Source organism: Cherax quadricarinatus, chromosome 9 (assembly GCF_038502225.1).
Source record: "Cherax quadricarinatus isolate ZL_2023a chromosome 9, ASM3850222v1, whole genome shotgun sequence".
In the NCBI taxonomy this organism is placed as follows: Eukaryota; Metazoa; Arthropoda; class Malacostraca; order Decapoda; family Parastacidae; genus Cherax; species Cherax quadricarinatus.
The window spans coordinates 2627208-2640711 of NC_091300.1; the positions used below are offsets into that span (position 1 = coordinate 2627208).

Sequence of the window (13504 nt, forward strand, 5' to 3'; positions counted from 1 at the left end):
TCACTTATAACCTCCACGTACTGTGATCCTCACTTATAACCTCCACGTACTGTGATCCTCACTTATAACCTCCACGTACTGTGATCCTCACTTATAACCTCCACGTACTGTGATCCTCACTTATAACCTCCACGTACTGTGATCCTCACTTATAACCTCCACGTACTGTGATCCTCACTTATAACCTCCACGTACTGTGATCCTCACTTATAACCTCCACGTACTGTGATCCTCACTTATAACCTCCACGTACTGTGATCCTCACTTATAACCTCCACGTACTGTGATCCTCACTTATAACCTCCACGTACTGTGATCCTCACTTATAACCTCCACGTACTGTGATCCTCACTTATAACCTCCACGTACTGTGATCCTCACTTATAACCTCCACGTACTGTGATCCTCACTTATAACCTCCACGTACTGTGATCCTCACTTATAACCTCCACGTACTGTGATCCTCACTTATAGCCTCCACGTACTGTGATCCTCACTTATAACCTCCACGTACTGTGATCCTCACTTATAACCTCCACGTACTGTGATCCTCACTTATAACCTCCACGTACTGTGATCCTCACTTATAACCTCCACGTACTGTGATCCTCACTTATAACCTCCACGTACTGTGATCCTTACTTATAGCTTCCACGTACTGTGATCCTCACTTATAACCTCCACGTACTGTGATCCTCACTTATAACCTCCACGTACTGTGATCCTCACTTATAACCTCCACGTACTGTGATCCTCACTTATAACCTCCACGTACTGTGATCCTCACTTATAACCTCCACGTACTGTGATCCTCACTTATAACCTCCACGTACTGTGATCCTCACTTATAACCTCCACGTACTGTGATCCTCACTTATAATCTCCACGTACTGTGATCCTCACTTATAACCTCCACGTACTGTAATCCTCACTTATAACCTCCACGTACTGTGATCCTTACTTATAGCCTCCACGTACTGTGATCCTTACTTATAGCCTCCACGTACTGTGATCCTTACTTATAGCCTCCACGTACTGTGATCCTTACTTATAGCCTCCACGTACTGTGATCCTTACTTATAACCTCCACGTACTGTGATCCTCACTTATAGCCTCCACGTACTGTGATCCTCACTTATAACCTCCACGTACTGTGATCCTCACTTATAACCTCCACGTACTGTGATTCTCACTTATAACTTCCACGTACTGTGATCCTCACTTATAACCTCCACGTACTGTGATCCTCACTTATAACCTCCACGTACTGTGATCCTCACTTATAACCTCCACGTACTGTGATCCTCACTTATAACCTCCACGTACTGTGATCCTCATTTATAACCTCCACGTACTGTGATCCTTACTTATAGCCTCCACGTACTGTGATCCTCACTTATAACCTCCACGTACTGTGATCCTCACTTATAACCTCCACGTACTGTGATCCTCACTTATAACCTCCACGTACTGTGATCCTCACTTATAACCTCCACGTACTGTGATCCTCACTTATAACCTCCACGTACTGTGATCCTCACTTATAACCTCCACGTACTGTGATCCTCACTTATAACCTCCACGTACTGTGATCCTTACTTATAGCCTCCACGTACTGTGATCCTCACTTATAACCTCCACGTACTGTGATCCTCACTTATAACCTCGACGTACATGTATTTTGTATATATTCTCTACGTCAGCCTTACGTTACGACTAAGTAACCCTTACGTAACAACTAGTTACGTAAAGTACGTAGCACAGAGAAGTAGCAGAGGCTAGAGGATGGTAGAGTAGCCTACTATCCACTACTGTCTCGACAGACTACTATCCACTACTGTCTCGACAGATTACTATCTACTACTGTCTCGATAGACTCTCTTCAGAGTACTACGTGCCATTATCTAGATGGTTGAGGCAAGGCTCTTAAAGAATAAGACGCCATCTAGGTGTGTACGACAGTGCGTATGTTTGTAATAAGTCATCTACGCGCCAACATTACACATGCGCAGTCATCTTCATGTTAGAACCTTGCGTCCTTCAAACATCAACTGCATAATTGCAACCATCACACTTAATATCATCCGCGGAGCGCAAATGTAAGTATTAATTACAACTGTCTCAATTATAGTGGTGCTTTCAAATAGTTGTGGGCGTACAGGTGTGGGCGTACAGGTGTGGGCGTACGGGTGTAGGGAGGCCTCAACACTCGGGGCCCAGGAGATAATGCTCGGCACGGCAAGGTGTGGCGACTTACTCACCGGTTTCTCTCACACGTTCCCGGGAGATCGAGGTAATTCCCGTGAGGCAATTACCTCCAGATGTCAGTGGCTTCCGTCACATGTCAGTGGATGCCGTCACATGTCAGTTGTTGCCATCAGATGTCAACGAGAAACCTACACTTAACAGAGACAGAACTTTGTGACGAGGTTTTACCCCGTCTTGGACTATCGTCAGAACTGGAGTGAAAACGCTGAGAACACCTAAAGGCAGTGACCCGGGACGAAGCGAAAGGTCGTAATATGGTTCGTCTCACCTGTGCGGGGTTTTTGAGAAATATTAAAACTATCGTGACTTTTCAGTCACGATACCTGTGAGTAACACCAGTAGATACACAGTGGGACGTTACAGCAGTCACTCGAACTTCCTACACAGTGGGACGTTACGGCAGCCACTGGAACTTCCTACACAGTGGGACGTTACAGCAGCCACTGGAACTTCCGACACAGTGGGACGTTACAGCAGCCACTGGAACTTCCTACACAGTGGGGCGTTACAACAGGCACTGGAACTTCCTACACAGTGGGACGTTACAACAGGCACTGGAACTTCCTACACAGTGGGACGTTACAGCAGTCACCGGAACTTCCTACACAGTGGGACGTTACAACAGGCACTGGAACTTCCTACACAGTGGGACGTTACAACAGTCATTGGAACTTCCTACACAGTGGGACGTTACAACAGTCACTGTAACTTCCTACACAGTGGGACGTTACAGCAGCCACTGGAACTTCCTACACAGTGGGACGTTACAGCAGTCACTGGAACTTCCGACACAGTGGGTACGTTACAGCAGCCACTGGAACTTCCGACACAGTAGGACGTTACAGCAGCCACTGGAACTTCCGACACAGTGGGACGTTACAGCAGCCACTGGAACTTCCGACACAGTGGGACGTTACAGCAGCCACTGGAACTTCCTACACAGTGGGACGTCACAGCAGCCACTGGAACTTCCTACACAGTGGGACGTTACAGCAGCCACTGGAACTTCCTACACAGTGGGACGTTACAGCAGCCACTGGAACTTCATACACAGTGGGACGTTACAGCAGCCACTGGAACTTCATACACAGTGGGACGTTACAGCAGCCACTGGAACTTCCTACACAGTGGGACGTTACGGCAGCCACTGAAACTTCGTACACAGTGGGACGTTACAGCAGCCACTGGAACTTCATACACAGTGGGACGTTACAGCAGCCACTGGAACTTCCGACACAGTGGGACGTCACAGCAGCCACTGGAACTTCCGACACAGTGGGACGTCACAGCAGCCACTGGAACTTCCGACACAGTGGGACGTCACAGCAGCCACTGGAACTTCCGACACAGTGGGACGTTACAGCAGCCACTGGAACTTCCTACACAGTGGGACGTCACAGCAGCCACGGGAACTTCCTACACAGTGGGACGTTACAGCAGCCACTGGAACTTCCTACACAGTGGGACGTTACAGCAGCCACTGGAACTTCATACACAGTGAGACGTTACAGCAGCCACTGGAACTTCATACACAGTGGGACGTTATAGCAGCCACTGGAACTTCCTACACAGTGGGACGTCACAGCAGCCACTGGAACTTCCTACACAGTGGGACGTTACAGCAGCCACTGGAACTTCATACACAGTGGGACGTTACAGCAGCCACTGGAACTTCCGACACAGTGGGACGTCACAGCAGCCACTGGAACTTCCGACACAGTGGGACGTCACAGCAGCCACTGGAACTTCCGACACAGTGGGACGTCACAGCAGCCACTGGAACTTCCGACACAGTGGGACGTTACAGCAGCCACTGGAACTTCCTACACAGTGGGACGTCACAGCAGCCACTGGAACTTCCTACACAGTGGGACGTTACAGCAGCCACTGGAACTTCCTACACAGTGGGACGTTACAGCAGCCACTGGAACTTCATACACAGTGAGACGTTATAGCAGCCACTGGAACTTCATACACAGTGGGACGTTACAGCAGCCACTGGAACTTCCTACACAGTGGGACGTTACAGCAGCCACTGGAACTTCCGACACAGTGGGACGTCACAGCAGCCACTGGAAGTTCCGACACAGTGGGACGTTACAGCAGCCACTGGAACTTCCTACACAGTGGGACGTTACAGCAGCCACTGGAACTTCCTACACAGTGGGACGTTACAGCAGCCACTGGAACTTCCGACACAGTGGGACGTCACAGCAGCCACTGGAACTTCCGACACAGTGGGACGTCACAGCAGCCACTGGAACTTCCGACACAGTGGGACGTCACAGCAGCCACTGGAACTTCCGACACAGTGGGACGTTACAGCAGCCACTGGAACTTCCTACACAGTGGGACGTCACAGCAGCCACTGGAACTTCCTACACAGTGGGACGTTACAGCAGCCACTGGAACTTCCGACACAGTAGGACGTTACAGCAGCCACTGGAACTTCCGACACAGTGGGACGTTACAACAGCCACTGGAACTTCCGGCACAGTGGGACGTTATAGCAGCCACTGGAACTTCCTACACAGTGGGACGTCACAGCAGCCACTGGAACTTCCTACACAGTGGGACGTTACAGCAGTCACTGGAACTTCCGACACAGTGGGACGTTACAGCAGCCACTGGAACTTCCGACACGGTAGGACGTTACAGCAGCCACTGGAACTTCCGACACAGTGGGACGTTTCAGCAGCCACTGGAACTTCCGACACAGTGGGACGTTACAGCAGCCACTGGAACTTCCTACACAGTGGGACGTCACAGCAGCCACTGGAACTTCCTACACAGTGGGACGTTACAGCAGCCACTGGAACTTCCTACACAGTGGGACGTTACAGCAGCCACTGGAACTTCCGACACAGTGGGACGTCACAGCAGCCACTGGAACTTCCGACACAGTGGGACGTCACAGCAGCCACTGGAACTTCCGACACAGTGGGACGTCACAGCAGCCACTGGAACTTCCGACACAGTGGGACGTTACAGCAGCCACTGGAACTTCCTACACAGTGGGACGTCACAGCAGCCACTGGAACTTCCTACACAGTGGGACGTTACAGCAGCCACTGGAACTTCCGACACAGTAGGACGTTACAGCAGCCACTGGAACTTCCGACACAGTGGGACGTTACAGCAGCCACTGGAACTTCCGACACAGTGGGACGTTACAGCAGCCACTGGAACTTCCGACACGGTAGGACGTTACAGCAGCCACTGGAACTTTCGACACAGTGGGACGTTTCAGCAGCCACTGGAACTTCCGACACAGTGGGACGTCACAGCAGCCACTGGAACTTCCTACACAGTGGGACGTCACAGCAGCCACTGGAACTTCCTACACAGTGGGACGTTACAGCAGCCACTGGAACTTCATACACAGTGGGACGTTACAGCAGCCACTGGAACTTCATACACAGTGAGACGTTACAGCAGCCACTGGAACTTCATACACACTGGGACGTTACAGCAGCCACTGGAACTTCCTACACAGTGGGACGTTACAGCAGCCACTGGAACTTCCGACACAGTGGGACGTCACAGCAGCCACTGGAAGTTCCGACACAGTGGGACGTTACAGCAGCCACTGGAACTTCCTACACAGTGGGACGTTACAGCAGCCACTGGAACTTCCTACACAGTGGGACGTTACAGCAGCCACTGGAACTTCCTACACAGTGGGACGTCACAGCATCCACTGGAACTTCCTACACAGTGGGACGTTACAGCAGCCACTGGAACTTCATACACAGTGGGACGTTACAGCAGCCACTGGAACTTCCTACACAGTGGACACACACACACACACACACACACACACACACACACACACACACACACACACACACACACACACACACACATACACACACACATACACACACACACAGTCCTAGGACCAGTGCTGTTTCTGGTATTTGTGAACGACATGACAGAAGGAATAAACTCTGAGGTGTCACTGTTTGCAGATGACGTGAAGTTGATGAGAAGAATTCATTCGATCGAAGACCAGGCAGAACTACAAAGGGATCTGGACAGGCTGCAGACCTGGTCCAGCAATTGGCTCCTGGAGTTCAATCCCACCAAGTGCAAAGTCATGAAGGGCAAAGAAGACCGCAGACGGAGTACAGTCTAGGGGGCCAGAGACTACAAACCTCACTCAAGGAAAAAGATCTTGGGGTGAGTATAACACCAGGCACATCTCCTGAAGCGCACATCAACCAAATAACTGCTGCAGCATATGGGCGCCTAGCAAACTTCAGAACAGCATTCCGACATCTTAATAAGGAATCATTCAGGACCCTGTACACCGTGTACGTTAGGCCCATATTGGAGTATGCGGCACCAGTTTGGAACCCACACCTAGCCAAGCACGTGAAAAAACTAGAGAAAGTGCAAAGGTTTGCAACAAGACTAGTCCCAGAGCTAAGAGGTATGTCCTACGAGGAGAGGTTAAGGGAAATCAACCTGACGACACTGGAGGACAGGAGAGATAGGGGGGACATGATAACGACTTACAAAATACTGAGAGGAATTGACAAGGTGGACAAAGACAGGATGTTCCAGAGATTGGACACAGTAACAAGGGGACACAGTTGGAAGCTGAAGACACAGATGAATCACAGGGATGTTAGGAAGTATTTCTTCAGCCACAGAGTAGTCAGTAAGTGGAATAGTTTGGGAAGAGATGTAGTGGAGGCAGGATCCATACATAGCTTTAAGCAGAGGTACGATAAAGCTCATGGTTTAGGGAGAGTGACCTAGTGGCGACCAGTGAAGAGGCGGGGCCAGGAGCTCGGACTCGACCCCTGCAACCTCAATTAGGTGAATACAATTAGGTGAATACAATTAGGTGAGTACACACACGCGCGCGCATTACGTATGTAAATTTCTTAATATACTCACACAAAACGTATTTGTTACAACTTCTTGAATATATATATATATATATATATATATATATATATATATATATATATATATATATATATATATATGTATATATATATATATATATATATATATATATATATATATATATATATATATATATATATATATATATATATATATATATATATATATATATATATATATATATATATATATATATATACTACTGTTAAAGGGCTCTCGAGTCAGAAAATTGGGCCTGCCTTCTCCTTTTTTCAGTACTTCCTCAGATTACCACTCATTCCCAAGGCGCTGTACGACCCATGCGGCTTTAGCACTTCATCCCGAATACAATAATAATTGTATTGAGATGTAGAGGTTGTAAAGTGAGTGTGTGGTGATGTTTACTGCCTCCCTCTTGTCCTGTCAACACAGCTTCTTCATTTATCTTGTCTCTGGATATTTCTAAATCTTCTGCCACACTGTTGCACACTTCTTATATACTCTCTTATATAATCTGCCATCCTTTGGTTTTTGTCATCTTCTTTACAAAGTTGTTTAGCTATTGTCGATGGCGTAACTTCTGCCTCTGTTGTTATGTGTGGAGATTAATGATGGAGGAGGTACATGAGTGGGCTCCACTCTTAAGATGACCTCTCCATTTTAACTCTTCTTTATTCTGCCTTATCTTCACTTCTTACTGAATTTTGGTCTTTGTAGTCCAGTTTTCTTACGTCACTTTTAACCTGTTAATTTCTGTTTAAATAAAATCCAGTGTTTTTTTATTGTATAAAAGAGAATATTTGCAGATTACCAGCAGCTTAACTTGGAGAGTTGCAGGGTTATGGACGCTGGTGCACGAGTGCAAGTAGCGGCGTTGTGGACGCCGAGTACACGAGTGCAGGTAGCGGCTACAAAGGCAACAACAACACAATGGTGGAGCCAGACAACAGTTGCCTTCATCATGGTCACTTTTATCAGCTAAACACGACATTATTCAGGTTTTTGTAGTAGCTTGATGAAAGCTCCATCGCCTGCGGAGGCTGGGAGCAGAGAAGGGGGGGGGGGGCAGACTTTAGTCCGAAGAGGAGGAGAATGGATCCATGAACCTCAGAGGTGACCGGTTGTGTTTACGGTGGTGGGGTGAGGGATTTCCTGGGGTTATACCGTGCTTAACACGTTTTCTTTTTCTTTTTTTTTTCTACAGTCAGGTTTTAACTGGCAAGATCACCCTCTGCGTGCCCGAAGGATAATTTTTTTTATATAATTTATAAAGGGTAGCTAAACTGTACTCTCTCTTCTCGTGAAGCTTTCTTATTAGCTGGAGGAGGTTCTGGCTCAGGTGTCCAGCTCGTGTGTGAGGTTCACTGATCCTGCCTTCTCTGGAAGGTCTCTTGGTCACCCGCAGGATGTATTGAGGAACCTCCTTAAGACAACAAACCTTGTTCCTCGTTATTTACAGACGCTCAGTGAAATACTCGGTTGTGTAACAGCTGCTTGAAGCTCTCCTGCCGGGTTTTATGCTCTCTTGTTAGCTACAATTATATCTTCCTCTATCACACTCGATTAATATTCGCTATATTATGTAAGTGTGCGTCTTTTGAATGTATGCTTTACTGCCATTGCGGATGGGGGGGTAGTCAACATGGACGGGCGGGCAGTGACTGCCCTATGGGCATAGTTGAACATTTTCTTGTTCACTGTTATTATTGTACTTAGTGGGAGCCGCTAAACTAGAACGGATCATACAGAACCTGGAGAATGGAAGGTAATGGAGTTTGATGCAAGAGAAAGGATCGTAGCTCCGGTTTTTTAGATGAAGAGCTCCTCACCACTTATTCTGAAATAACATTTTTTTTTTTTTGCGCAGCTACTGTAGTAACCCTTTTTGCTGTACCAGTTACTAAAGAAAAGAAGCTAGATGTGCTGGCACTCACTAAAACATAAATTAAGGGGCACGTCAGCTCCCCCGTCTTCTAATATCTTGTTTATTTCCCCCTATAATCTACCTTGTCTATAATTACTATCGCTTTTGTTGTGTCTGTTTTCGTAAAATAAGGTCCAGGATCTTTACTTAATTAATGGTATAACTTGACAAATATTTGAGGACAATTGTGTTGTAGAGGTCTGAACACAGGTCTGACCTCTACAACACAATTGTCATCAAATATTTGCTAAGTTATACCATGAATTTAGTAAAGATCCTGGACTTCACCTTACGAAAGAGACAAAGTAAATGTGATACTAATTATGGACAATGTAGATTATAGGGGAAAAATAAATATGATATCAGAAGACAGGGAAACTCACGCGGCTCTTAAAGACGATGGGAGAATCTCAGTGGGGAAGAGTAAATGGGATTAAATAGGATGTATCAAGGACTAAAGAAGGAATAACAAAAATATTAAATGATAAGGTTTGGAAAGGAGATGGAGGAATATGAGTGCTGAAATGCAAGTTTTTTGCGAATTAGAATAAAGGCGGAGTGCGAGAAGTAGGTTATTGTAAGTGTTTATGCATCTGGAGGGGAGAGAGAGAGAGAGAGAGAGAGAGAGAGAGAGAGAGAGAGAGAGAGAGAGAGAGAGAGAGAGAGAGAGAGAGAGAGAGAGAGATGTCTGAAAGATATTCAGCGAACATTTAGGGAGTTTTGAAGCAAGTGAGAGCATAATTGCTGTGGGTGACCTAAATGCTAAAGTGAGAGAGACTGTTGTAGACGGAATAACGCACAATAACAGCACTTCGCTAGACGATATATTTAAAGATGAACACGTTGATGGTAAACTTTTGGATGTGCATGTTATATAGAGGAACGACTGACATGTAAAATCTTTGTTTAGTGGAGCTAACAGTAAGAGTAAGAGACATGCGGTGTACAAGAAGAATGACGTCAATTTGGTAAGACAGAAGTGAAAGTAAATGAACTAAAGGAGACAGTGGAAGATGTAAGCAACTACTGGAAGAGAAGTGGGCTAGTAAGTGTACAGGTATTGAGGTGGAGGTCGAAGAGGTATGGGGTTAATTTAAGACTGCAGTGCTAGAGTGAGCACCGGAGGCATGTGGGTTACGGAGGTTAAGGTACGGGTGGGTAGGTTAATGTACGGGTGGGTAGGTTAAGGTACGGGTGTGTAGGTTAAGGTACGGATGGGTAGGTTAATGTACGGGTGGGTAGGTTAATGTACGGGTGGGTAGGTTAAGGTACGGGTGTGTAGGTTAAGGTACGGATGGGTAGGTTAATGTACGGGTGGGTAGGTTAGTGTACGGGTGGGTAGGTGAATGTACGGGTAGGTAGGTTAATGTACGGGTGGGTAGGTTAAGGTACGGGTGGGTAGGTTAATGTACGGGTGGGTAGGTTAAGGTACGGGTGGGTAGGTTAATGTAGGTAAGATTTGTCAAGAAACAGGCTAGATACCACCTTACTCAGATAATGACCCGCCATTGGTCATGTGACCCAGGCTTTCCTCCGGCTTACTGGTCTACCCCCATTAAAAATATAGATAACATGGTTTGATGTTAGTACGAGTGGGAAGAGTTATGACTGCCGGAGTGATGATGCAAAGTAGGTGGTGAGCCAGGAAAAGTTAGCGCAGTATGAGAGCTCTTTCAAATGTAAACTATATATATATATATATATATATATATATATATATATATATATATATATATATATATATATTTATATATATATATATATATATATATATATATATATATATATATATATATATATATATATATATATATATATAATGTATATACGAATAATAAGAGCATATGGGGAGTAATAAGAAAACTTGGGGAGTAATAAGAAAACTTGGGGAGTAATAAGAAAACTTGGGGAGTAATAAGAAAACTTGGGGAGTAATAAGAACACCTGGGAGTAATAAGAACACCTGGGGAGTAATAAGAACACCTGGGGAGTAATAAGAAAACTTGGGGAGTAATAAGAACACCTGGGGAGTAATAAGAACACCTGGGGAGTAATAAGAACACCTGGGGAGTAATAAGAACACCTGGGGAGTAATAAGAACACCTGGGGAGTAATAAGAACACCTGGGGAGTAATAAGAACACCTGGGGAGTAATAAGAACACCTGGGGAGTAATAAGAACACCTGGGGAGTAATAAGAACACCTGGGGAGTAATAAGAACACCTGGGGAGTAATAAGAACACCTGGGGAGTAATAAGAACAGCTGGGGAGTAATAAGAACACCTGGGGAGTAATAAGAACACCTGGGGAGTAATAAGAACACCTGGGGAGTAATAAGAACACCTGGGGAATAATAAGAACACCTGGGGAGTAATAAGAACACCTGGGGAGTAATAAGAACACCTGGGGAGTAATAAGAACACCTGGGGAGTAATAAGAACACCTGGGGAGTAATAAGAACACCTGGGGAGTAATAAGAACACCTGGGGAGTAATAAGAACACCTGGGGAGTAATAAGAACACCTGGGGAGTAATAAGAACACCTGGGGAGTAATAAGAACACCTGGGGAGTAATAAGAACACCTGGGGAGTAATAAGAACACCTGGGGAGTAATAAGAACACCTGGGGAATAATAAGAACACCTGGGGAGTAATAAGAACACCTGGGGAGTAATAAGAACACCTGGGGAGTAATAAGAACACCTGGGGAGTAATAAGAACACCTGGGGAGTAATAAGAACACCTGGGGAGTAATAAGAACACCTGGGGAGTAATAAGAACACCTGGGGAGTAATAAGAACACCTGGGGAATAATAAGAACACCTGGGGAGTAATAAGAACACCTGGGGAGTAATAAGAACACCTGGGGAGTAATAAGAACACCTGGGGAGTAATAAGAACACCTGGGGAGTAATAAGAACACCTGGGGAGTAATAAGAACACCTGGGGAGTAATAAGAACACCTGGGGAGTAATAAGAACACCTGGGGAGTAATAAGAACACCTGGGGAGTAATAAGAACACCTGGGGAGTAATAAGAACACGTAGCGACCCAGCTACGTGATGCGAAGTTGTCTTGAAGATAAAACAGGTGCAGAGCAAACTTCCAGAGCAGCGATACTTCGCACGGTGTAGGAAGTTCTGTCTTTACAAAGCTGCACGTAGAGTGTAACAGCCAGAGTGAGAGGCGGCTGTGCTGCTGTGTTCAACACTGTGGGACACTAGTAAGCTGTTGTGTCCACAGTGATTCTCAGCAAGACAGTCTTCCCAGTTTACACACAACCTTCGGTGACCTTTCCAGTGACCTTTCTGCGCCATCATAACTCAGGTCACGTCATTACCTCGTCAGTTGACACCTTAAATACGAGTATTATATATATATATATATATATATATATATATATATATATATATATATATATATATATATATATATATATATATATATATATATATATATATATATATATATATATATATATATATATATATATATATATATATATATATATATATATATATATATATATATATATATATATATATATATATATATATATATATATATATATATAGTATTCTACTTGTCAAATTTTGAAAATAGTGTATCTATTGACGGAATTATTTAATACGTCAAGGAAAGTGACGAGAGAACTGTTTTGGACCATCATGACGTGTGTGTGTGTGTGTGTGTGTGTGTGTGTGTGTACTCACCTATTTGTACTCACCTATTTGTGGTTGCAGGGGTCGATTCATAGCTCCTGGCCCCGCCTCTTCGCTGATTGCTACTAGGTCCTCTCTTTCCCTGCCCCATGAGCTCTATCATACCTCGCCTTAAAACTATGTATGGTTCCCGCCTCCACTACGTCACTTTCTAGGCTATTCCATGGCCTGACTACTGAGTCTTCAACTTCCAATTGTGACCTCTCGTGTCTGTGTCCCATCTCTGGAACATCCCGTCTTTGTCCACCTTGTCTATTCCGCGCAGTATTTTATATGTCGTTATCATGTCTCCACTGACCCTCCTGTCCTCCAGTGTCGTCAGGCCGATTTCCCTCAACCTTTCTTCGTAGGACAATCCCCTTAGCTCTGGGACTAGTCTTGTTGCAAACCTTTGCACTCTCTAATTTCTTGACGTGCTTGACTAGGTGTGGATTCCAAACTGGTGCTGCATACTCCAGTATGGGCCTGACGTAAATGGTATACAGAGTCTTGAACGATTCCTTACTGAGGTATCGGAACGCTATTTATTTATTTATTTATTTATTTATTTGAACATGATACAGAGAAGTACAAGGAATACAATTTTTAAAGTGCAGCATGCCAAAGCCCCTTGTATGCAGAGCATTATGGGCAGCTTAACATTAACTTAAGATTAGTGGTGCAAAAATTATTGTAAAACAGATAACAATTA

General features: G+C 45.2%; 1 protein-coding gene across 4 annotated transcripts in view; it reads right to left on the bottom strand.

Annotated features, from left to right (window-relative positions):
- mol (dual oxidase maturation factor 1 mol) overlaps nucleotides 1-13504 on the bottom strand; it is a 226191-nt gene that overhangs the window by 139635 nt on the left and 73052 nt on the right. The gene's annotated exons all lie outside the window — the stretch shown is intronic.